The sequence below is a fragment of the Athene cunicularia genome (assembly GCF_003259725.1).
Source record: "Athene cunicularia isolate RWA chromosome 3 unlocalized genomic scaffold, athCun1 chr3_part1, whole genome shotgun sequence".
Lineage (NCBI taxonomy): Eukaryota > Metazoa > Chordata > Aves > Strigiformes > Strigidae > Athene > Athene cunicularia.
The window spans coordinates 34,110,202-34,137,323 of NW_020799097.1; positions in this window are offsets into that span (position 1 = coordinate 34,110,202).

The following is a 27,122-nucleotide window of genomic DNA, read 5'->3' on the forward strand; positions in this document are numbered from 1 at the left end:
ATTCTGCTTTTAGTTTAATTTCCAGTAGTCTCACTCAGTATGAACATGAGGAAATGCAAAATAATGACTACTGAAAAATGTAGAAATAGCAAAATATGTGACAGAGCAGATTAAATACTGATAAAATATGTTCAGTCCGAAACATTTTTATGGTCTTACAAAAACCTTTTACATTATTTCAAAATGTGATTTCCCAATTTAAAGAACGTACTTAAAATTTCATTTCAGCTGACTAAAGCTTCATCTTTTCTGAATAATATCTTTGTTTTTTTGAGCTGTACCACTGAAGAATCAGATGTGTTTACCACTAACTTTGGAAGCAATATAAAAACCCTTAATAGAAATGGGGCATGAATACCAAATATTCTGTCTATATATTCCCGCTACATCTTTTCTTGCAAATGAAATGTAATCGCCCATTTTATTTTTTCCTTCTCTGAATAGTTTTAAGTTTAGAGAGATTTTTTAAGACAAATTCAGCTGTAGTACTTCCAGGTTGTTCTTAGATATGTTGCAATTTCTTGGAAGTTATTGGTTCCCTTATTCTTGGTCTGAATGTTGAAATTTTAAGATGACCATTCAGATGTGGATATAAACATTTACATACCAATACCCAAAGCCTTCCTTTTCCATGAATGGTTCATCACAACTTGAACTGCATAGAAAGATTAAGAAACCAGATGTTTTGTTCTTAGGGACTTAGTGTAGTCCGTAAGTGCTTCACTCTGTGCAGAGATCTGAAAGTTGGTGACATTGCCAGATGTTGCTTTGGAATTAAGCAGCATGTTCTATTCTTCAAACCTACCCAGAGTACCATCCATTCTGAGAGAGGAAATGGGGCTTTTATCCCTGTTGTATACCATCCACTGGCAATCGCCAGAGCCATCCTTCGACACCAGAATAAAGACAGTCCCCCAGTCCTGCTCCTTCACGCCTGTGTATAAATCCCTGGTCATCTGCAAGAGTCTCTCGGTCTGTCCTAGGAACTCTGTGCTTGCAACACCTGTAAGCAGTCAAAAACAGCATCACTGTATAAAAGGATTACTTTTCAATAAGGTATGTGCCATATTATTTATGATGTAGAAATTGGATTTAAATATGCCCTAAGATTTATGAATAGTTGTTAAAGCAAGAATCTTGCTGAGGTGTTTTTATGACTGTAATACTCATTCACATATAAAAGAAGATAACTTCAATAAACAGGTACAAAGATAAAGTTATTTATCAGACAGGTGCAGATGTTCATTGTGGCTTGCAATTCTACCCCTAGAAATTCTTGAGGCTATCAAATGTTCAATTCCTGGCATTTTAGAATATAATCTGCTTCAGAAAAAGTGATCATTGTTTTTCAGCTTGTGTTGTGCTCTGGCAGAAAGAATACACTTTCTTACAGAAGGATTTCCAGGTTTAAGAATCCAAAGAATGCATACAGTTCTGTCAGAGTTACTGTGTTTGCAAACAACAGTCTTATAGAGATTAACAACACATGAGTTCTCTAACATGGGAATCACAGAGTTTTGTGATAATATAAACAATTTTTTTCTCTGGTGAAAGATTCACCATTTGTTTCATAGAGAGAAAATTCCGATTATATCAAGACTCCTATGGATACCATGCGTAAGCTCCATTTATGATAGACTATATCATCTTTAAGCAACACTGATACTGTAAGATATATATGCTCTGCATATGACAGGCCTGTCAGTGTTTGAAAGACTCTTTAACTGGTCTCACTTCAGGGGAATACATCAACTATGAAGTTGCACATCTGGACAGAGTCAGAACACTTGGAAGGTATTTCCAAGCAGCTGAATTAAATTTGAATTTTTTTGATAGTCAGTATCCAAATGAGATCTGAAATATGGCTCATTTCATCCATGTCACAAAAAATGTAAAGCTCACCTTAGTTTAGCCGTGATGACCAAGATTAAACTCTTCCCTGCCTCAGTTGTTTCTGGAAGCATTTTTATTCCTACTGGAAACTTTTTTGTTTAACTCTTTTCTTTTTACTTGGCAGTCTTTTTCATATCTGATTGTCCTACTTTCTGGAAGGATGGAAGTAGCCATAGCCACTCTCAACTACAAAATAGCTACAAAAGCTATCCTTAAGCTTTTCCTCTCTGGAACATTTGAAGCCATCTTGAGCTTAGTGGGGGAAACTAGTTTAAAAACTAGTCTTTGCCTAAGAAACAAGAACAAATATCAAAAAAGGTCTCTTTCTACAAAATTACGTTACAGAAAGATTGAAAAATAAAGCAACAGCACCTTAACAAGACTGAAGGTCAGCTTTTCCTTTGCTGCTTTTCAATCACTGAATACAGACAGCAGTGTTGGATGCCTAACTATTTTCCATAAAGAACTTATGCATTTTTAAGTACATTTAAAAGAAACAGTATATACTGGCTCAAAGTAAATACAGTACTGCCAGCATTCCTTTTCCTATGTGAAGTAAGTCATGTCCCTGGAAGCTCAGAAGTGCCAGTTTAGTAAAGGTCAACATGATGCACATTGCTGGTTTATAAGGTTATCTTCTTCATCACCACTAAAGATACTAGTGTTTATCATCATAAAAAGCCAAAAGATCAGTCTTAACACAGTGTAACAAACTTAAGACAGACCTTGACCTGAAAAAGATTTCTGCTTTTTCACTTTATCCAAAGAATATGAATGTGCAAACCCTATCAAAGTTGAAAATATTTCAACCAAATATTTGTTTGGGGCTTAAATTTAATTTCTTATATTTATTACACTGTTCTTTATAGTTTCTTTTGAACATTCACAGCTAGTAATGTATTTAATATAGTCCTCCATCATTCTATAAATAATTATTCTTTTTTCCTGACCATTTTCCTTTTTTCCTGTGTTTTAATACCTTGCCTATTGTACACATGGTCAAAGCATTTAAACCAGTCTCTGAAAGCCTGCTAAGCATTCAGTGAGATAAGATTATCTGGTTAACTATATGTACTCTTTCAGATTTTCCGTGTTAACTTCCTTTGGAAACTAACATGGGAAGATCATAGACAGGAGTCCAACACCACACCAGAACAAATAAAAAGTAAATAAGTAGCTTTATAGGATCCAGAAAATGGGTTGTAGTGGGTCTTCCAATCCATGTCTCAATTGCAACCAGAAACATTTACACCTTTATCAGTCCTGATAGCAGTTTGTTTAAATTACTCCTTAGGAGCAGATATTTCAGTTTCTCAAGTTCCCCAAAGTGTACTTCTCCTTATGATAAGGAATTTTCCTGGTATTTAAACTGCTTTTCCTTGCTGCAGTTTCTCTCATCCACTGTGGACCTGGACATACTGTTCTATTTGTCTTTCTCAAATTTTATGCATTTAAAATGATTAAATGCTTCCTTTTCTTTCACTCTTAGTATGTCAAGCTTTCTAGATGTCTCTTTTTTTTTTCCCCCTTTGCTTTTCTCTACATTGTCTCTAGTTGGTCTACACCATCTCTAGTTGATCAACACCAATGTACAAGACCTAGTAAAAACTAAATACAGATGAGGCCTTACTAATGTCAACAAAGCAGAAGTTTATTTCATGCCTCTTGCAAGTTATACTACAAAATATCCTAGAACATCATTATGTCACAGAGTTCAGCCATGTTCAGACTGGGACCTACTCTAACTGTCAAATTTGCTGAAGAGCAGCTCCTTAAGTAATAGTTCCCCTGTAATATTAGGATCGGGTTTGCCTCAATTATTATCTTGCACTTCTCATACAGAATTGCATCCCTAATAAATTTAATTCTGTTCATTTAGACTCCTCATTTTGTCTTTGCTTTTTAAGGGCATATGTGAGACTAAAGCAAGTATGATTCTGAGTTATTAATGAAGTGACTTCTATGACTGTCTGAAAAGATCTCTAGGATTCAAACATTTTTTACCAAGTCTCGCAGTCTGAGCAGTTAGTTAGATTTTAGCTTATCCAAAAACAAAGGATAATAACTTGCCCTGATTTGTGTCTTTCTGAGTATAGTTAATTTGTCTACTTTTTCAAAGTCGGATGTTGCTGTTCTAACCCTTGCCATAAAATACTGTTGTGAGCTCTCTGAAGGGTTATACTTAAATTCTGTTTATGATCTAAATCTAGGATAGACCTGTTAAGTAAAGTCTCTCATCTTGGGCTTGCACCAGGACCTCTGACTTCCACTAACTGTTTTTTTGGCTTCTAACTGGAACTTAAAGTGAAACCATTGAATGAATTATGATAGACATGGACAATTGCTAAAAATCAGCTGAAATAAAGGTTTTCTATAATTTTTCCCCAAAATATATCAGACACATTTTAATGTTTAGCTAAACCAGTGAGGAGACACCTTTCTTTACATAATTTCAATAAACAAATATTTTGATATCTCACTAATTCATTCCCAATTTCTCTGAGATTCCCAAATTGTTCTGTCATGGGAAATGCCCAAATAAAACACTATCTTGTAAAAGAGAAGACTGTTTTCAGATAGTCGTATTCTAGGGACTCCAACTTAAATTCACTTCCTCTCCTTAGTTTCTTTGGACTAACCATTTACACTAGCCTGAGTGCTACCTCCTCTGTGGAGGAGAGGGTTCATGTCTGGGAGTTATCTTGAGAGGATAAGGAACTCCATCAATTTCTGCAGCTGCCAGATGAGACCAACACACTTTTTGGTCAGCAATCTACCTGCTGGAGGTCTGATGAGAACTCATGTTCTCAGCTTTAAACCACTGATTTCCCTTTCTTCACCTTTATCCTTGAGTATATCATCAAGATGCAAAGTTTACAGTGGAACAAGGAGGACAGCTAATGCACCAGAGCTGGTCTGTTTTTCCAAAAATTGGTTATGGTAATAAAATTTCTAAAACTTAGTGCACTATAATGTATTAAATCAAATAAACATGAAAGTTTTCAGGGTCAGGTCCAATTTTGTACCATATAACTTGCTAGTGAAGTTTTTTATAGCATTATTATGATGAAGAGCTGCAGGTCATGTCTCCTGCACATCTGAGTGTGTCCAACACATTTGAGCTATTTAGTTTAAACAGCTTTCTCAGAAAATTATAGCTAGAGGACTGTAAACTGGCTGAATACCAACATGACCGAAACCATGTTAGAAGACTAAGATGTTCAAGGAATAATTTAGTCTTATGCACAAACTCCTGAGCCTTCAATTATGGAGCTGCTCTCATTCCATTGCATCAGGGATAGTAAGCTTAAATAAGACTAAATTCCAAAGATATAGGTGCTGTTTCAAAAAGTTGGCTTCTGAAGTGGTCCTCTTTCATGAGAATGTGAGTACAGTGTGTATTATCTCTTGCTAAAGATTTTACCAAAAATTCCATGAGAAAATCATAATTCTCCCCCACTCTTTTAAAAAAAAACAGGCTCTAATGGAAACACACACAAGCACAAAATATAGTGTGTTCTCTGTTCATGAGTTGCAACAAAAATATTTAATTGTAGCCTATTTTAACTCAGCATCCTGAACTGCACCTTAAATCCGTTGATTACTACATTATGTACCTGTGATATGTTTTGGCTGCAGAAGGGAATGCAGTATTTTCAATTAACTGCTGTGGGAACAATGCTTCTTTTTCCCTAAACATTTCAATGTTTAAATGTTGCATTTATTTAAAAAAAAAATAAATCCATTTTTACCAGTTTAGGAAGATTAATGTGGAATTTCTTGTGAAAATGTGCATTTGTCTGCTGCCTAAAAGTATTAAAATTATATTTTATAAAGATATCCTTACATCTTTCTCCAAATTCAAAACCAGAAGGAACATCTCTGAATGAACTAGAGTAATGCATCACTGGGTTTCTTTTTTTAAATTTTATTTTATTACAGGAACATGGAAAAATGTATTGAAAATATATTTCCTTCCAAAATAGTACCTCTTTCAGAATAATGTGCAGTGTTGTGATTTATTGACATCATCCTTACAATTCTCCCACACTTCATTTTTGTCAGTTGCAAAATGAAGCATTATTCAGCAATATGTGATAGCCTAAGACTTGTGATTTAGGATATAGATCCTGGTTCTAGTCTTTCTCCATTAATCTTCACTAGTAAAAGGCTAGACTTTGGTGACACAAATATCTCCCACCGTAAACTATTGAAAAGTGGCAATAGCCACTAGCTCCTAGAAATGGGATTGAATTCAAAATCTTAAAGGTTCTTCATCACAATTTATCTTGATCAAGTCTGGATTTCTTTGTTCTGGTTTTATTATTTGTTCATTTGTTCACAAAATAAAAATGCTTACATAGACCTTCTATGACAATCTAGAATCTAACAATATACTTGATATTTCCTTTGCTGTTAAATACTTGCTTAAGATTCTCATGCACACTAAAACAAAGAAAATAATAAATCTCGTTTCCAGATTCTAACAAGGACCAGCAAAGGGAACTGCAAAAACACATGGCCACAAGGCAACTCCAACAAAAGTCAGTCTGTGTGCAGTGTGTTTATGTGAAATTCATCAGGAACTGGACACAGGGGCAGCAGCAGCCCTGTCTGTGCTCTGTCCTAGCTAGTCTGAACCACACACAAAAGCTCAGTTCCAGTTTTCCTTGCAGAATCCGATGTCTCATGTTCTCTGGAATGAAAGAAATCAATAGAGGGGTCTCATCTGCAGTTGGTGAGAACATTCCTTTCACCAAATATTGAGTAAGTGCACAGGAGATTCTCTTTCCAAAAGGAACATATTTGCTTTTTCCAGAAAATACCTCGTGAGATTCATAATGTGATTTTTTTTTTTTTTAATGAAAGACCAATCTGCGAAACAAATGAGTTGTTATTATTTGACTGAAAATTAAGTGAGATGCTAAAAAGGAAACAGCAGAATCAAAATTTCCATTTTGGGGGCAAGGGGTAGGAGGAAGATGCTTCTCATTTTCCCCTCTCTTGATCTGGTGTGTGGCAAACTATGAACTTATACACACTGAACGACTGAAAACACGTGTACAGGTTGTGAAAGAAGCTGGGAGTGTCCTGAAAAGGTTTTCAACACATGCTCATGATGTTGACTCCATCACATGCACAAGCTTGCAAAAGTGGAACCATATAAAAGGGAAAACTACAATTACAGCTAATGCTGCCTGAGCCTAGTGGAGAGCCAAGATGATGTTTCAGATGGTTTGTTTATCTCTGCCTAATAGGGTTACAAGCCCCTGACATTTCAAGAGGTATTTTCCACCACGGCAGGGATGAGGTGGTGGGCATTCCACACGTGTGTGGGTTTTCAGCATGACGCTCCTGTTTAGCATCTATTTCAGTGTAGCATTTTGTTCATGTACACAAAAAACATTCTACTAGGTGCTGTTTAAATGAGAGTTTTTCATAAGCACAAAAGAAGGGGGAAAAAATAGGGAATAAAATATAAAATTCTGATTTTCAGTCTAAGCACATGCTGAAGTTGGAGCAGCTATTGGGATTCTTAAACTGGAGTGAGATGAAATTCCTGTAAACAGTATATGTCTTTCCTTTATGTTTCCAAGACTGTGAAGAGAAGATATTAATGCAGGTCTTTCCACTCACTACAAGGCCTTTTGAGAATTCCTCTTTCTATATGGCCAATTTACTATGCTTGTACATATTAAAAGGTTGGAAATTTCTATTGCTTGCCAGACAAAACTTTTGGAGTAGGTACTGGAAATTAGTTTGGAAGGTATTTTGTGGCCTGGAAATAACGACAGATTTTAACTGCCAGGTATATATATTTTTTAAAAAAGGAAAATATGAAGAAAATACCTACCTCTCATAACTATACATGAGTCATTAATAAAAGAACAGTTGTTTCAGGGGGTTATTTACAACTTTCCTTAGGCAGATAACTAGTTTAAGAGATGGGGCTCCCTCTATGGTCAGCATAGAGAAATATACCTCTGCAAAGATGTTTGCTAGAATCAGTTCTTTATAACCTAACTTTGCTGCTCTGATTTTTTGTCTTCAGGCACTGGTCTTCCTCCACTGACAAGAGAAATAGCTGATTTTGAGTATCATCTAATAACAGTTTCTTCCTCACCTATGTTGAATTGTAACAAAGAGCAATGTTGTCAAGAACAAGGACATCAGTTATGTGATGGCTGTGATATACCTTAAAGTAATGCCTCCATTAAGTCCTATTTAGCTTTGTGTTTAGAAATGTATTACAGTGTTCGTTACAGAGCACTGAAGTTAGTGCACTTGAAGCAAGTTACGTGTGATATTACTTAGGTAGAGTCCTGAAAAACAGATTTTCTAATCTGCTAAAAATATGAGCTGAGAGTTGTATTGTACTTGTAGGAAAGGACACAGACATCACCTTTGTGTGCCCCATTTTTATGAGGGGAATCATAAAGCATCCTAACATCTGCTGATGACACCCTGATGCCTAGACTGATTATGGAATTTGGACATTAAATCACTACAGTGAAAATGAAGGTTACATTTTCTAAAGCATGGATCTGTAATTTCAAGAAATTAAACAAGCTACATTTCAGCTTGATCCCATAGATCTTTCTGTCCCTATTTAGTCTTCCTGATACAGGTCCTGACCCTTTTAAGCCTTGATTTCTATCTAATTTTACAAATATCTCAATGAATTCTGCAAAGGACTTCTAGACTAAAGTAGCATTTAAAAGCAACAAAGCAATAAAAGCAATAAAGATGACAAAATGTGACCCTGTAGTTTGTAAAACTATTCTGTCATGGAAACAAATGTTTTTCCTAGTAAAATATGAGGCTATAAAAGGAATGGTTAACAAATCCTCTTTTTCACCATATTGTCTCATGTCAAATTATTTAATTATTGTACTCAGGACAGCTAAAACTATAAGCATCAAATATGAATTCAAGGCTATTGAGTACAGCCTGCTGAATTCAGAGAATTTATTATATGAATATAGCATTTCTATTACATTTGACTATCTCTGTTGAGGAAAGGAAGAAAAAAAACAGCTGAAACATTTCAAGGAGATCTTTATTTGGAACTAAAATGGGTTACCTAGCACAGAAAATATGTGTACAGACACCAGAGGTCAGTGAAACCTATCTCGTCAGCAGGGATTGAGCCGAAGAGTAGGACAAAGGTGCAACTTTAACTAGCATCTGAAATTCATTATATTTCCAAATGTAAATCCCAACATGTGGGGAATTCTAGCTTTGAGTCTGTGTGATAGTCCCTATTTACAACCGCCAGAGTAATTTTTTTTTTTTTAATGTTTTCTTTGCTTTGTCATGACCTTTTCCATTGCAGTGATGTTCATTTGTACTAGATATGTGGTACATAGGAATTAACAACATAACTTCTAATAAAGCTGTTAAGAAACACAGTATTATGTCTTAGCCTGAACCTGCAAATGCCATTAAAAGAGTGGAACACAGGATGTATCCTTCTGTTGCTATGTATAGGAGGTAATTTACAAATTTTGTAGTGTTCTTTTTCACACAGTTATTTTTCATGGAGAATTATACCCCATCTGGTTAAAAATTACCACAAAGTAGATCAAAGTCACAGAGAAATCAGGGCTGGAATGTCACCCTGGCTCAGAATAGTGAAGAATAGTTTTTCTAAGGTATTATGCAAAGATGTTAATGCCCTGTTCTTTCTTCTCCAGCTGACATCTCCCTTTTTACTGGATTTTTTTCCCCTCTATTTCTTTCCCACTCCTCTTTTTACAAGTATTCTTATGGGAAAAAGAAATCAAAGAGCTTTTAATTTAAATCTAGCTATAAAAGCTCCAAAGCCTAAGTGAATCCGAGATCAGATAAAGTTAATAAACCCCAGCTCTAACAGAAATCATTTACGATAGTCCTCATGTAAGTTCCTTCATGGTTTCCTGCTTAGGAATACGGCTGTCATCTTTCATCTTCTATTTTATCTAGACTGTTATTTCACTTATCTTTAGATGATGCAAATCACTCTAACTCCACCGAAAGCAACTCAATTGTACTAATTTAGACCCGCTGAGGGTTTTTTTTGTCCTCTGCTCTGTACTTATTTGGCAGTAAGAAGTCTTTAAATTACCACTTTATATTTTTGGTGCTTACACATTTGCTCCATACTAATTTTGCCAAATTGATTTTATTTTTCATTCAAGATTGCTTTTAACTTTCTTACAGTTCAAAGATACACTCCCTTTCCTCTTCTGCTTTTCTCTGCTGAACATTTTCTTTTGGAACATCCTGTAACTCTATAACGCAGCCTCTTCCTTTGGGAGGAACCAGGCCTCTGTAATAGTTATTATGTCTTAACTTTCATTTGTCATGCTTGTGTCCACTATTGAGCTTCTTTCTCTGTACTTAGTTAGAAACACTTAATTTATTTTCCAGTTTCCTTAAAAATGATCATGATTGAGTTTTTATGATTTTCCTTGTTTTAACTCTGAATTCCTTTATGTATTCTCTATAATGGAGATATTATAAACATTTACTCAAAACAGTTATCTCAAACTCTCTCCATGTTAAAATACAACTGCTTTCCTCTCTTTTCACCAGAATTAGTTATGACTTAATTTGTTAAATTTTCTTTATCATTCTTCTTTTTTTTCTCATTCTCATGTGTATAAGCAGGCATATTAGGTTAATTCTCTGCTGCTTTGCTCAGTTATAATACTCTTACTCTCAAAATGTTGTTACGGACAAAATGGAACATACCGTATGTAAGAAGCTATTAATTTATTACTCATTCTTTAACAGTCAGATAATAAAAAAATTTTAGTCCATACAAAAAGCCCTTTAATAATGCAGTTTAACTTGTTGCACTAAATCATCCTAGCATCTACCCCTTTCTTATGGTGTTATATTCAACTTTCCAGCATCCCTCTGAGTCCTAATCTTGACAGTTTCTGTCTTCCTCAAAAAAAAGGAGGTGTGGCACTTACAATAAACTGTCAACATCCCAAAGTCTTCACCAAGAGAAGCATGATGTTATGAGGGTTTCTTTCTTCTCAGGAGGTGCACAATGTCAGCAGTGATACTGTTTTCCTTCTTTTTCTTGGTGTTCAATTCTGTTTATTTTTTTTAATGTTTTTTAAGACAGTCTGCTTTCATGTTCTTTCTTTTTATTGGTTCCCAGTTATACAGTTCTTTTGTTCTTATCTCTAACACCTCTATCTCTCTTTTTCTGATTTACAAGGTTGCACTTCTACAGTGACTATTGATTAAAAAATCTGATTTGTGCTTACAGTCTGGATGATGTGGTATCATCTTGAGCCTGTGTTCTTCTGCATGACATTTTATTCTGTACAGAATAAGGACCTGTCACTAGTGTAAACTGAAACTAACCTGCGACAACCTTAGACATTGGTTACCTAATTGCTAGACAGTTGCTGCCACAACTGAAACAAGCTATCAGCTCAGGCCATAAAAACCCCAGGTAATTCAGCGACCCATATTGTCAAGACAGTACAAAAGCCAGAGTAGAGACACTGAATTTTGACTTCTTGGGAAAAACTGTTGTTTATAAAGAATAATTTTACCTGAAATTGCAAACCAAAATGAATACTTCTACAGTTGATAACACATCCAAATGAAAGGCAGCCATAGACAAAAATTAAATAAAGGCAGTTTCTTTGCATTGTCATTGTACAGAAACATCTGCTGAGACCATGTTCCCACTGGGGAACAAAACTACATGCGTAAAAGCACCTTCGTGATAGAGTGGATTAGAGGTTGGAAAAAGAAATCCAGTACTTTCCCCTTATAAAACCAGAATTTAGGCATTCTGAGATGCCAGGAAAATGGCTCATGAAACCAGAAAGCCTTGAAAAGGGTATTAAGGACTTGAATAGCTCCAGTATGCTTGGTATACTGGCAGCAATATGCCTTTTCCACCAGAACTTCTGCCACAGATCACCATGTTTCTTAAGAAATATGGGTCACTTGAAGCCACATGAAAGTAGCTTTGAATTCCAGTAGAGAACTTTAAGCAGTAAAGAACAAATGAAGCAACAATAAATTATTATTATCTTATGTGAAAGAGTAGGAAGTTTAGGTCAAGAGCACCACTTTCTTCTCTGCTGTAATGACCACAAATCAATTTCCTGGCACTACTCGATGAAGAATTGCAATTCCACTCTTCAGAAATCATTGTTCTGGTCTACAACCAATCACCCCACTCCGCCTCTGCAACAGATCCATATCTTCTGACAACACAAGTTACCCAGAAACATCAAGTAACTTTAAAATAAAAGTGCTGCATTAAAGGAGAGCATCTTCACACCTTCAGGAATCTATTAACTGACTCACACTAAGTTTAGCTGCTGAAGCAGTGAACGTCCCTAAATCATTTTCACTGTTTGTTTCTCATTCCCTCCAGAGCTCCAGAAAATGAAGGTCTGATTTTTTTGGCTAGGCAGGATGGGAAAGTTGGCCCTTGTGTCTTCTGGGGACAAGTCCTCAGTCCTATGGAGCTGACATTGTCCCCCAGCTCCATCGATACTGGTGACTCTGATAACCCAGAGTTTCCTAACCAACTTCAAGCAGACTCCTTTATTTTTTCATTAGTATTATGTACCTTTTCAAGTTGGTATTTCTCCTCTTGAATCCTTGAGCTACTAATGAACCTGACTCAACAATCCCGCATCTACTTTTCTTCTCCTTTTACAGACCCTCTCCCAGCTCTTTCTCATGACTGAGGAATTTATTCTTCAGTCTGAGCCAAGGTGACACTACTGGGGCTGGTCAATGACTGGGATCCTGTGCTGGTAAAGGGGGAAAGTTGCAGTAGGGTTTATGGAGACTCTTATGCTATGGAGAGATAAAAGGGTAACAAGAGAATGTATATTAAGCTTCAAATATTTTTTGCCAGGTCTACATGGATTCAGTGAGAATTTGAAAATATTACGCTCAAAATCAAATCAAAAAAAGTAAATCAAAAAGTAAATCAATTGATTCTGCTGAGCAGTCTTCATTCAGTGTTTCACCTTGCACTGAAAGACATAAGGTAGGTTGCAACCAAGCTGTACACAATGGGAATTTTTTAGTTGTAACACTTTACAAGTATTTATAAACTTCCATATTTTACATAATTCTATTTTCATTTTTAAAGACATAAATGAAAAGATTCATTACAGTGATCTCAGGTTAGCATATATACACTTTAAATATAGCAGTTTTAAAAAGTTTAGTAAAGAAGGTAGAAAGTAATGGTCATTATTTAGTTCAGAAAGTTTTGAGTACCCTGATTGTGACTTGCATGTTGCCTGACAGATAGCAAGCCTGTCCAGCTATATGTTGAAAATAGTTTGATTAATGTGTCTTTTTAGACTCAAATAGATGGAGAGTTTTTTTGAGAATCAAGTTCTCTCTCTTTTTGTTTTGGTTCCTTTTCAAAATTATTTGACAATAAACACCTGAACATATTTCAATTCATATATTATATTTGTAAGATTTTTATCTGTATATTTATGCTTCCAGGTTGTTATACTACAGGGATACGTTAAACGTGAGCAGCTTTAAGTACTGGTATATTTTTACCCTCAACTCTGATACATGGCACACTTTCTGATCAACAGAAGGCTGTTGAAGGATGGATAATCTAGAGAATCATGTAAAGTTCAAATTTCTTTTGAAATGGAAGAAGGTAGAAAATCTTTTACATTCTGTGAGTCTTTCTCTTCTTAAGAGTCAAAGTAAATATTTATATTTTTTGTTCATCATCTTTCACATGAGAAAGAAATTGATCTTTATCACATATATGCATATCCTACACCAGAAAATACCTAGACTTATGGATTGAAGAAACATATCTATGAGGCTGTAGCCTTTCTATGCAGAATTTACATTTAATTTTATGTTGCTGTATACCATGAAACACATATGCCTGTAGGGAAATTCAGTTCCTTTGCAGAGCCATATATAGCTTTTTCAGTGCCTTAATTAACCGTGCAGTACCTTAAATCCCTTTAAATTATATTGCTTCCATTTTGGCATACTGGTGTGGTCACTGGCGTCTATCTTTCTCTACCATCTTATCGACCAAAAAGGAGAAACTATCAATTTCCTCCAGTTCTCTCCCTGATAACATTTTGAAGTAAGAAAATAATAAGTACCTTGTAAGAAAATTATTCTCATTCTTGTAGCATTGTATGTATGTTGCCCAGAAATACTGTGGTCATTGCAATCACTTCAATTAAAGAAAAATGCCCTCTAAAATTATTTTGAGCAGTACTTCATTCTTTATTTACTGAACAAAACAAAGTTGTTTCTGAGTCCCAGACTCAAAGAATTAAGCCCATATTACTTCTGTTTATAAATCATTGTCATAAGAATTCTCAGCCAGCAAACCTCCTGATATTAAGAGGCAGACACACGCACACATTAGTCTGCTCCAGCTACTGCAGCTCTGTACTGGCTCAACAGCTGCTGACTACTGAATATTCAATTTTATTGTAAAATTTGAAGTGCTTCATAATGAAAATCTAATAAAGAATCACATTTGTGTAATTTTTCCGACTATGTTGAAATTCAGTGTCAGAAGTAGTATGTCTCCTTTCCTCAGTAGTTTTCTAACTTCCCTCTATTCACGTTGCACAATAATGCAGTACTTTGTTAATATTTTTAAAAATTACAGAAATATTGATGGCACAGTTATAAAATTTCAAACTTTTTTTTTTTTTCAAAAAAAATCCAAGATTTTTCAGTCAGTGATAATTCAGTAAAATCACAAATTTGTAATTATATGGTAACAGTGCCTGAAGGGTTATGATTCTATTTTAATTTCTATGCAGTTGCTAACTCAACATCACATGATAGTTCATTTTATTCCTTACAGAATTGTGTTCCTTGCTTTCAGTCTTGCTTGTTCTGAACTTTATTATTCTCTCCAGGGTAGCACTAAAAAGGGTTTATTCCTGGTCAGCTGAATGAGCTGTTAAAATCACAGCCAATTCCCATAACACCTGTTAAAATCCTACTTCCAATCTGCTCTGCTCCCTGTTGCTGCTGTTTCCTCTCTCGTGGGCCATGTCAGGTATTCTCAGCTAAGAAGGCTGTGCCACTTGGGAAGTTCACAGCCTTGAGGGATGGGAAGAGGAGATTCATGCCTGCCAGCTTCTCACCACTGCTCCTACCACCTTTTTTCAATACCTTTTTTCAATCGCCACTCACCTTTAGAAATTACTGGTGCCCAGATAACGTAGTGTGTCTGACATTGACATGCAACTCTTTCTATTGCTGATTTGCATAGTAAATATAAGCACACATATAACTTGTGGGTGACTTTTTGACTGTGATCCGTTTGCATTACTGTGCTCATTCCATACAGTAAAAAATAGTATTAATTAATTTTCATTCTAGAAATCTGCAAGACCCTATTAAATCTCAGTTAAGGAGGACTGGAAATATACAGCAGTTCTTTCATGTGGGTACAGGTAGGTAACATGGCTCCTACCCACATTCTGTGTCTAAGGCAGGGAGTGCTACTAACAGGTAAGGGGAAGAGTCTGGGAGTTACAATACCTGTATTCAAATTCCTGTGGCCAAGATATTTTTGGATGTTAATTTTTAATGTAAGTATATTACTCACCTTTACTACCTCCATAAATTGCAATCCTTAGATAATCAATATGTGTAAAGGTGCTTTTGAATTACCCGAGTACAATTCACCATATTCTATTGTATTGTTAATACTTTGTAGTCAATTGTTTATTGTTACAATCATTTCTTCATCTCTGATTCCAAGTTTGGTAACTGAAAATGGCATATTTCTCCTCTAAGTCACTTCTGTCACTCATGAGGTCTCTTGGATCTGTGTATTTAAATAGTTCGGATAGGGAAAAACAGTAATGTTTTGACATTTTGGGTTTTTGAATGTTCTTTGGTATTAACTAGTAGCAGAAAGCTTCCTGTTAGGCAATAAAGCAAAACATTCTTTTCCATAAGTGGAATGTCATGTATTATCAGACTGAGTTCTCCCTGTTTCTAATAGTTTTCCCATGTGTTTATTTAAAGGGTCTTACTGAATCACAGCTTGAATATTTTGATCCTAATTTATTTTGAGCCTTTTATTAGATTTGGGTGAGCTGTAAACTTGAATCACTGTTATTATTTATTAGTATGCTGCTTCAATGGTATGTATGTGGAACAGAATATTAAATATTTAAATTGTTTAGATGACATTTACCATAATAGTCATCACAATTTCTTTAATATAGAAGGTATCTTATTATATTTTGCTTATGAAAACACAGAATAAATCTCTCAGAAGGAAGTCTGGCATTTATTATCTTTCTTTGTTTATATTCTGTAGTTTAACATTCACATGTCTTCTCCATAGATGTACAGCACAGTTGCATTAAAATCCATACTCAAGTTACATTTTACACAAATACATAAATAACATTTTAACTCTGTACACTTTAGGTAGGATTTACTTGCTCTCTGTGTAAACAGTGCTATACAACATGTTCAGGGTTTGTGTCCCAGACTTTGATGTTTCATAATGCCGGGTTTTTTTCAAAATTCTATTGGCTCTCTGTGTTTTCCAGTTAAGCCTTAGAAATCCTGAACTCAGACCTCAACTTTATTTATTTTTCATACAGTTAGGAGTTACTCTGTAATAAAGCTTCTAATCACATTTATCCTTTGTTTACCAGTACAATATCAACCCAATTCCAGAATGTATTTTGATGGGTTCTATCCTAGTTTGGAAGCAGTGTGGAAACACATTTTGGAGACTGCTCTCTCAAATATTTATATTTACATTTTACACATTGTTTTATTAGAGCTTCAAATAAAAATCGAGAAAACCTTCACAAAAGACAAGCAGTTACACATCTATGACAAAAGTTGTAGGGAAACTTGCAAAACTATAGGTTTTTTTCAACCTTAATAAAGTTAAAATAAATTGGATAGGAGAGAAAAATTAAAAGACAGCAAATGTGACAGCTGTATTTACAGAGAACAATATAGACATACACTGCAATTCTGTGTCCTACTTAAAGGAATGACACCTCAGCAGTATTCTAGATTGTGAGTTATCTTCAAAGGTCACATCTCTTTTTGAGTTCATTTGAAATCTTTTTTACTAAGGTCTCTTTTCCCTTTGTTTAGTATTCAGTTCTTCAGTAATAACATAATTTTGTATCAGAGAAAATATACATGAGGGCTAATTTTTTCCCCAGCTTCTTTAGGCAAAAAGACAGAGAGGAAGACAGAGAGACAGACAGACAGATTCTCCTTTGGAGAATGACTCAAGAGAGGAGCTTAATTTAGACTGGTCTCTGTGTTTAAAATTAGCCATTGTGAATAAGCCTTTTTTATCCACCCCTACTAGTTCTAAGATGATAACATTGATGATCTTTAAAGGTCTAATCCAACCCAAACAATTCAATGATTCTATTAAAAAATAAAAACAACCACTCTAAAAAAAGGGAACTAAATACTAGCCCCAAAGAAGCATATTGAACTGTGTACTTAATATAAGTGTGGATGTAGGAAATAAACATGCATAATGCAATAATTTCTCACAAAATGAGAATTCAGGTCTTAATGTGCTTCCCCTTTTAAAGACATCAGGCCCGATCATCATTTGCAGGGTTCATCATCTCTGAAGCATCAGCCAGATTGATCGACTATATTAGCTAAGTAATCCAATATGTTTAGAAAGGAGTTGAATTTCCCATTAGCATGAAAATCTAGGAAATATTTTTTCTTTAGTTAGGTTTTAAAAAGACAGATTTATGAAATTCAGCAAATAAATCTGCGAAAAGAAAGAACTGTTCACTGAATTGGTCAACTGCTTATTGTTCAGTAATCATGAAGAGACCTTTTATTTTAATATCCTTAGCTAGTGAGAGGATTATATGTCTTCATTTTCCTTTCTTCTAATTTCCCATGTAGGTAATACACTGCTAATTTTCCCATTAGCAGTCATAACTGCTACACTGTAAAGTACTAATTGGTGACTATAGAATAAAAATGAGTCTTCAGTCATTTACCTTTTCTTCTTGCTGACTTTCACCCACTTTCTTTGACAGATAAAGCACAACTGGACAGATAATGCTCATTAGATACTAAAGCTGAATATCTTTCATTCCTTTCCTTTGTTTTTTTGAGGATAAATATTTGACCCTTTTCAATGCCTTTAGGATGAGCCCTGTTTCAGGCTTGATACATTACCCATTGCTCTACTGGGAGACCTTACATACCTGTGAGGGAGCACCTTTGCTCAGCAACTGGACTATGAAAACCTCTCTGGACACCTGAACAGCCTGGGCTATATTGCAGAACACGTACAGTGAAGTGTCAGTTGTCATCTGATACCTCATCTGAATATCACCAACTATTTTCTAAAGAAAAAAAAACATGCAGATTGTGTTGCAAGAGCAGTCTACAGCTGGGTACAGAGCACAGGCTGCCATCTGGCTCAGCACTGGGTTGTCTGCTTGTGAACCTGGAGAGTGAGTTCTTCCTTGCACCATGTCCAAAGGGAGTGGAAGACCCAATCTTCCATCTTCAGCCATTTGTTGTGTGGACCCTGGTGTAGCACCTCTGTCCATCATAGGACATTTACTGTTTAACTGGGAGGCAATGTGAAGACCCAAAAGCAGAACATCTTTTAAGAATAATAAATTGACCAGCCTATCCTTTGGTCCCTAATTACAGAAGCAAACTCTAGGAAACACACAGCAAGTGAGGATACTCCATTTCCATTTTATAATTCAGTGGTATTTTCTCAACTTGAGTTTTCATTCATCTTTGCTTACCAAATTTTCTGATAGAATCTAGTTGAGAAAGAGTTAGAAACTGGTCATGAAGGTCATAGAAAATAATTAGGCTAGAAATCCAAGTGCTTCTAAAATGTGTCACTCCCTGAAATAAGTTAAAGAAAATTATTTTGTGTAATGGATTGCTTCATAATTGTCTACTTCAGGTTTCCTGTGTTCTGAGACACTCAGTACCACTCACTACCCAGGGGTTAGAACATAAGCGTGCAAGTGATACTCATTTTAACCTGATACTCTTGTTCCAGAGAAAATGCAGTCAATGAGGATTTTCTGTACTGTCATGGCTCAGAAGCCTAATGCACTGAGCTGAGGTTATAACTTTCCTGAAGTGATCATCATGAAGAGGTGTTTCATGACAGAAGTTAGCTTCAAAGAGGTATTTGCTGGAAGCCATAGCAGGCAATGATCAGCTAGCAGAAGGAAATACAAAATTGTAAGTAGAGACAGAGTCTTGCAACAGGGTAGTGCTGCCACAGGCAATAGGGCTTTATGGAGTTCTTGCAACACACAACAGGGACAAAGGACATGGCCAGGAGCAGACAAAGGACAGAAAGAAATCAGCTTTAAAAGAGAAAGAAAAAAGGGGAAATCCATAAGAAATCAGTTGGCCAAACCCAGAGTAGACAAATATGTAATCATGGAAGAAAATATTAAAAATAATCTCAGTACTTTTTTTTTTTTTTTTTTTTAGCTATTTTACACAATGCTTAATAGAGAGGTTGCATTCAGGTCAGCCCTTTTTCTCTTGCATGTGGTCGTTTGATAATCATGTGCTACAAATGCTTCACAGCATATGGTATTCCCCAAAACGATATTTCAGATCCAGTGAAGAAAGCCACTTGCTGTTCTTGAAATGTCATTCCAGACAAAGCAACTTCAACTCAGTAGTTCTTAAGGCATCAAAGGCTGCTTATTTGCAAACAATCACTGGTAGTTAGTATTTCAATGCCTGCAATCCTTGTGCAAGTTGGACTGATATTATCTAGTTTGCAAAAAGACTGCACTGAGATGATCTTGAGGGCAACATAACTTTCCTTACTAAGAATGTCGGTGAATCCCAGAGCAAGTTTTGGGACTAGTCACTTTAATGCTTTAATTCTTGTTGACGCCTCTGGAATTCTCAAGTAACCGAATACATTTTTGGCTGGAGGGACATTAGGTGTACATTTTAATTTTGTATTTCAAATGTGAGATGTCTGTCTTTTTTTTTCCATGTTCAAAAGATTACACAGATTCCTCAAACTTTCCACTGTGTTTAGAGAAAGAACTGTAAGACCTGTTTGTATTGTGAAGTCCAGTGACTAAATGCTGAGCTAAGCTTTACATTTCCTGCAAGGCATTCCTTTCCAGTATGTACACTCACTACACAGCACCTATTTTTTCTGGAAAGTGGATCTTCCCAGTTGCTTGCTTCAGAAATCTACTTTTTGATCAATGTTAGAGTCTGTTTTAAAGCTTGAACAGATTGTTCCATGTTTATCTTATGTTTAAGTAACATTGTTTTTAAAACCACAGCCCAGTCAGATCATTGCCCTCCAATGACTTGTATTCCCTCTGAGGCAGCTATTTTTAGGTCAAGTCACTGCTGAGTCAGAAACACAAACTCCTGTTTTGTGTAATGCATGTGATTTTTCAAACAATGTTTCACACTAGAAAATTCTGCCTACTCCACAAACATAGAGGAAATGATGTGTGGGATTTTCAGAAGTCACCTAGAGCTTCTGGATGTCAAGTTTCCATTCATTTTAATGGCAATTTGGCACCTTGACCCTTCAGGCATGTTTGAACACTTTTTCTTTATAATACACACTGCAGACAACTGTGAAATGTTTTGCACCACATCTTCTTAAAGTTATTTTTCATAAAACACAATAATTATAGTAATTCTCACTTTAGTGATGACACAGCAGAAAATATCTTTTTTCAAACTGCAAAATCACACAGAGAAGCATATTTACGGGAAATTTTATGTTCATAAGACTTTGAAAAATATGTATGTTTCTTAGAGACACTTTCCTTGCTTTGAAAATGTCCCTAATCTTAGAGCAGATGACAGACATGTAAGAGCACTCTAGGCTGCCATCACTGTCCTCTCATTCACATGTTTCTACATGGCCTATGAGCACTGTACTCTTCCAATAGAAGGATTTGAGAGATATGACGTAGAGGAGGACCCACAGCTATCCCAGATCCCAAACCTGCATCTTATCCTTTGGCTTTTCAGTGTTTGACTTCTTTCACTGACAAGAAATTCTTCTCTGGAAAAGTTTAACTGATTGAAATTAATATCATTGCACCAAAAAGTTTTGGCTGTGATGAACCAAGTTTCTTTACAGATATAAAAATGTTACAGCAATCCACATCATATTCATGCTGCTTCTTAGAAAGTTACAGTGGGAATCTCCTTTATGGCTAAGCAGTAAAGGAGTAAGCATACTGGGGGCAGTAAAACTTGCTCAGCCCACGTACAAGCATAGAGATGCTCAAGATATACAATTGTTGCAGCTTTGTCCTTTCTCGGTTCTTCTGCAGAGGAGCATGAGTGTTCTGGATAGGAAATGGTGTGTGGAATGGACCTTCTACCAACTAAAATGAACCCTTATTCATGCCTGGATTTAAGGGCAGCTGCTGGGGTTTGGCTCTGTTTTAGAGAACACTGTGTCCTATATGTCAGATCTTGTAAAAGGCATCAATAAAACCTAGGAAAGCTTCAGATAAAACCAAGTGAAATTTATAGCCTTTCCCAAAGTGATACTGCTGGCCTGACTTACACAACTTGCAGCTCTCCTTCACCTCTCAGGCAGATTTCAATATTGTACCTTGACTGACCCAATTTTGTCTTTCCTGTCACTGCATTCACACAGTTCAACATACACTTGATGGAGAAGAATATCTGAACTCTGTTTTTTATACAATAAACGGCTCTTAGTTCATTACCAGTGCTCACACAACATGTTGCTCTGCTGAGTCAGTGAAATATTTTAACATGTCTTTCAAGCTGATACATGCAAGATGGCAGTATTTTCCCCTCACAGATTTAAGAGAGGAAAAGACTTCCATCAGCCAGAACCCTGTGAATGTTCAATGGCAATTTAACAGAAACATTGCACTGCTGGCTATCTGGCTATCAGCCTGCATTCAGTTAAATATCTTGGCCTCACCTTGGTCCTCAGACATAAAGCTGGATACGTTCTTTTGATTCAGTGAAAATTTATATCAAGCATTCAATTGCACTCTAGCTGTGTTCCTTCTCACTACCTCATGCTTGCACACAGGATCAGGCTGATACCCACATGCTCAGGGCGTATAAATGTACTCCATTTTTCTAACCTTTTTTACCACATTTCACTGGCAGTTATGTTAATTCTCTGTTAGCCTTTGCAGTTCTCACCAAATGCCTTTTGGAAGAGACTGTAAGAGACCAGAAGACCAGTTTTTGAGTGAAGCTATCTTCACAGTGTTACCAACTAGCTGCCTGTGATTGTAGCTCAAAAAGGATGTTGGATTGTGCCCACATTCAAGTTATATCAATGGAAAGATTCTCTTTGACTTGAGTGAATTTTCAGTCAAGCCTATTAACCATAAACCAAAATGTTCATTTGTACAGACACAACAAAGACTTGCAGGTTGCTTGGTTGGTTTGTTTCTTATGTCTCATATTTCTTACGTTCACTCTTAAAAAAGGTTTTGTAATATTGCAGGTATGCAAACATTGCTTCAAAATGTTTTTACTGTTGGAAATGAATGTTTCCATATAAAGATTACATGATATGGTGCCATGTTGCTTGTTGCAAGATCTGTAAGGAACATTGCCTATGATTAACAAGTATCTGCAAGACTCCAGGATGCAGATCTTCCATTCATCGTCCTCCATATAGATGCCTCCAACTACTCAAGCCAGAAGTTTTGACTATTCTGTGCAAGCAGTGAGAACTAGCCATGCAAAAAAATGTACATATGAGAGGAAAACTTGTTTTCCTGCAGGCCTTGGTTCACCCCTTTCACCTGCAGTTCCAAAGGGAAATAAACTGCTAATTTCTTTAGTGTTTGTTTTCTCCTTTGTGCTTGCTCAGACCATGCACTCCCTCCACTGGCATTAAAACTATTTAAATCCTTCAAATTGTCTCTGATTTTCTCTGGCCACCAGCTTTGCACAAAAAGAAATGTACCGTTATTCACTAAGTGTAGCTAATAATCACCTCAGAAAGAATTCAATGTCTTTGAAACTGAACTTAAAAAAAAGGCCAGCTGACAGCATCAAAAACACCCTTTCCCTTCAATCAATTTTTCCTTTGGAAGGCTTTCATCCCACCTCATTCATTTTCATACTAGCTGAATGAGTCCATGCTTCTGGGCCCCTCTGTGTTCATGTGACATCATTTACATTAAAGACATTGCATATATCTGTTTTTCAGCAAATTTATGAGGACATAAGCAATAGGAGTCAGAATACATTATTTAGTAGAAAGAAAAACAATAAATGAAAACAAATTTCTTATAGGCTGTTACTGTAACAGGATGAAGCAGATGGGCTAGAAGATGTGGAGATAGAAACAAGATGTGGTGAGAAAATACAAATTAACATCCTTGCAAATAATCTCCACCATCAATATGATAGCAACCTTGCCTTCGATGTGACCTTCGTCTCCTCTCCCTCTATTAAAAGGCCATTGTTCTTTTTCTCTCCAGAGTGTAATTACCCTGGGGAAGCCTAAACTCAACAATTGAGAATGCTCCCTGACTGCCAGGCGTGGGTGAGCGCTTCAGCAGGGTCCTGGCTGCATGTTCATGATGTGGTGTGGGTGTACAGCATCCACCCTGTACATGCCAGCTTCTAATAGAGAAACACAGGCTCAATAACAAGGGGACTGTAATGTCTACCAGGCTGAATAACAAGGGACTTCATGGCACACTGCAGAGCAGACCAGCCTGCAGTAATAGCAGAGGCAGGCTATTACTCTCTCCATTCACCCCCAACATTTTTCCCCAAATAAGACAATAAGATTAAAAGTAATGGAAGAATCCTTATAATGGGGTACTATATTCTGCTTAAGCATTTTTATGATACCCACAGCCCCCAGATGCAATACAAATTAACAAAGTGAGAATAGTAGGCTGAATAATTAATTGGTTGAGTAATCCCTTCTGTTTGTTTACTACTCTTTAAGTCCTCTAGTGATGTAAAGGAAAACAGACTGAAAAATGAAAAAGCAGAGGGATCATGATCTAGGAACAGTCACTGAATTAGAGGGTCAGACCCTAGCTGCTCAAAATTGTCACAGCTTCACTGAACTTCATGGAAGCATTAGAGCATTATGTGAGGAGTTGCTCAAACTGTTAATTAAATGTGTGATTAAAACGTCAAGTAACATGTTGGTAAACTTGTAGGAAAGTTCAAATACAATAGTGGGTGCTGTTAAAATGAGTAAAGGTGAGGAGTTTGAAATGTCTGATTTATCAAGATAATGATAATTATTCTTCTCCAAGGGAAGTAGGACTTGTAAGACAAACTATGCTGAATCAAAACGCGAGTATCTTGAGGAGAAAGGTAAGACTACCCCGCAGTAGTATAAGCAGACTGAAAATTCATGTGAAATTAAAATGAAGATGTTGCACATGCCAGAATGACAGAAGACTGATGCGAAGGTATGCAAAGTTAGAAATATGTACAGAAAACAGAAAGGACAGCTGTGACTTGTAGGCACTTTAATTTTAATTTATTCCCTATCTTACATGAACACATACAGAAAAGTAATATACAATTAAGTAAAGGAGAAACTCATTAAATGCTTCATTCCAACTCAGTATGATTTTGCTTACTTTTGCAACTGCCTCAAATACTGTTTCTCAGCCTGTTTTGAATCACATCTAAGTCAGTTTAAATTGGAAATTAAATGTAATGAGATATAGAAATTTTTCTACAAATATTTAACCTCAGAGTCAGGCAAATATTGAGTTTATTTTCCTAATTCTGAAATTTTGTTTTCAAACTATAAAGTACCATCAGCTGTGTCTCTTCTTTATAATTGTATTCTGATCATTTCTTGTGGTTTTGGCTTTCTGGAAGTTAAAAACAGGTGGTGCTTTTGACTATTTTATTTTCTTTGTTCAAGACATTTCTCAGAAGACATGTCTCTTCAGTGTAATCCCTGGATTGCACTCTCTTCCATCTCAAAATCTAACTCAGCAGGCCCAACACTCCTTCCAGTTCTGGCCAGGGACTAAAACCAGTTTCTCTGAAAATAATGTCTTCTTGATTTATTCAGAGGACTTCCACAGTCAGAGAAATCCATTAAAATAAAACATGCTGCATCCATCAGTATAACCTAAACCTTTTATTCTCTTGCAAATTATGACAGATTCCATTCAATGCAGCTGTTCTTCACTGGACAGCAAGGTACTTACAGACTTGGTGCAGTTTCTGCCTCAGCTAACATCTTCCTCTCAAAGGTTACTTTACATCAGCTAAAAATCTGATTTATTTTTTTATTTTATTTTTTTTTTTTAACTCAACACTCTGAACTGTATCAAAAAATTACTGGACTGTCACTTTGGAGGCTAACCCTTCATGACTTCAGGTTATAGCCTGGACTATGCTTTATGTATATAATGTGTTGCTTTCCTGCCTATTTATCTAGAGCCCATTGTTGAAAAGCATGTCTACTTTTTCTGGAAATTAACATAAATAGGCATAGCATAGCATGTCTATCTTTATAAGGAATTCATATATTTACAGAAAAGTTACAGTTTAATACTACAGTCTCCTCATTTTTACTTTTGCGGGCCTCAGCTTTATAAAGATTTAGACAAAGATTTCACATTAGTAATTAGAAGCCAACATATACTATCATGCACTTACTAGCAATTCTACACCATTTCAAAAAATGGTGAAAATCATTCAAAATTTTTTGCTATATGCTATGTGCACTTGGGAATAAAGGTATTCAACTTCTGTTGGCTTTGGGGGGAGCCACAGGTTAGTGGTTTAAGACACCCCTGCACAGTGTCTTTCATAGAATTCCTTTTCTTAATAGTTGTCCCAGTTTTTAGTGTTGAAGTCAGTTAGCGATTACCAGTAGTAGCTAAGGATACCCGAGGAATCCCTTTCACCAAAGATATTTGGAAAAGAATCTCTCAGACAAATATATACCACAGCTGACAAAGGCTCTTCTGCACAGACTAGAAAACATTGATCTGCTCAATCACAAATTCCATCTGATGAGCTATGCTCAATTAACTATTAGAAATTTTGAAAGGTTGGATGTAGTCTATTGAGAAACTGTTCCTCTTTCCAAATAAGTTTCCATATCCACCAATGGCTTGAATCCATTGAAAATCACTCCAAAAGCCAAATGGCTGACATCACTCCTCTGCGGAAAAATCACAAAGAATTTTTGGCTTGACACTGAGTCATATACACTATGGAAAACTTTGACCTAGAAAATTATCGAAGTGCAGTGAACTAAAAATAAAAAAAAAAACTTTTCAAACTCTTATCTTCCTGCAGCTTGACCTGATAAGTTGTGCAAAGTTCCTAAATAAGAGGAGAGGGAGAAAAATAGCGGGGAAAGGACTAGTTTCTTCAGCAAAAAATATTGCTTTAGAATCTCAGCCTGAGATCCAACTTTCTATAAATATATAGCATAGAGAGATAGATGAAACATGTATGTGCTAAAGATTAATTTGCACTCTTAGTAGCATTTTCATTAGAAACAGTTTTATCCAAGCTATCCAGCTAAACACTTTTACATTGACATAGCAAAGTGTTAGAAGAATTTCAGGAAGCTCAACACGTCACAAGAACTGGTAGAGATGATGAAAGTGTCTTTTCTTCTCAAATAATAAACTCACTGCTTCAGTTTTGTGCTACAGCACTTTAAATTTGGAGGCATCTTCATCTTCCAATATGTGTAAAACAAGTTAACAATAATTTGTAGTTCCCAAAGTATTCACAGCATTTTCTGTATGAGAAGGCATGAGAGCTGTAGGATGAGAAGTAGTGTGCACAGTTAAGTAGTTACTGATGAGGACTCCAAAAATATTTTGAGTCTGGCAGATGTGCTCTAAAAAAACAGACAAAAAATCCTTAAAGATAATCTCACAGTAGTACAGTTTGATATAGCACAATTGGAAGGAATGAATACTAGCAACTTAAAATCCCAGTAGGCTCGTTTAGAATCTCTCATGTACTTGATCAACAGGCAAAAGTCTGAAAAGAATCCAGATCTAAACTGACAACACACTGTAAGCAAAAATGGTGGGCAGGAGAACATGTAGTTACACTAAAACAGCACCCTGGTTTCTGACACACAGACTCGCTCCAAATTCACCAACTCTCTTAATTTAGCCCAGTGTTTCATAGCAGTATCAAAATTTTCCTTGTCTCAAGACAATAAGAATATTTAAGAAAATGTCCTC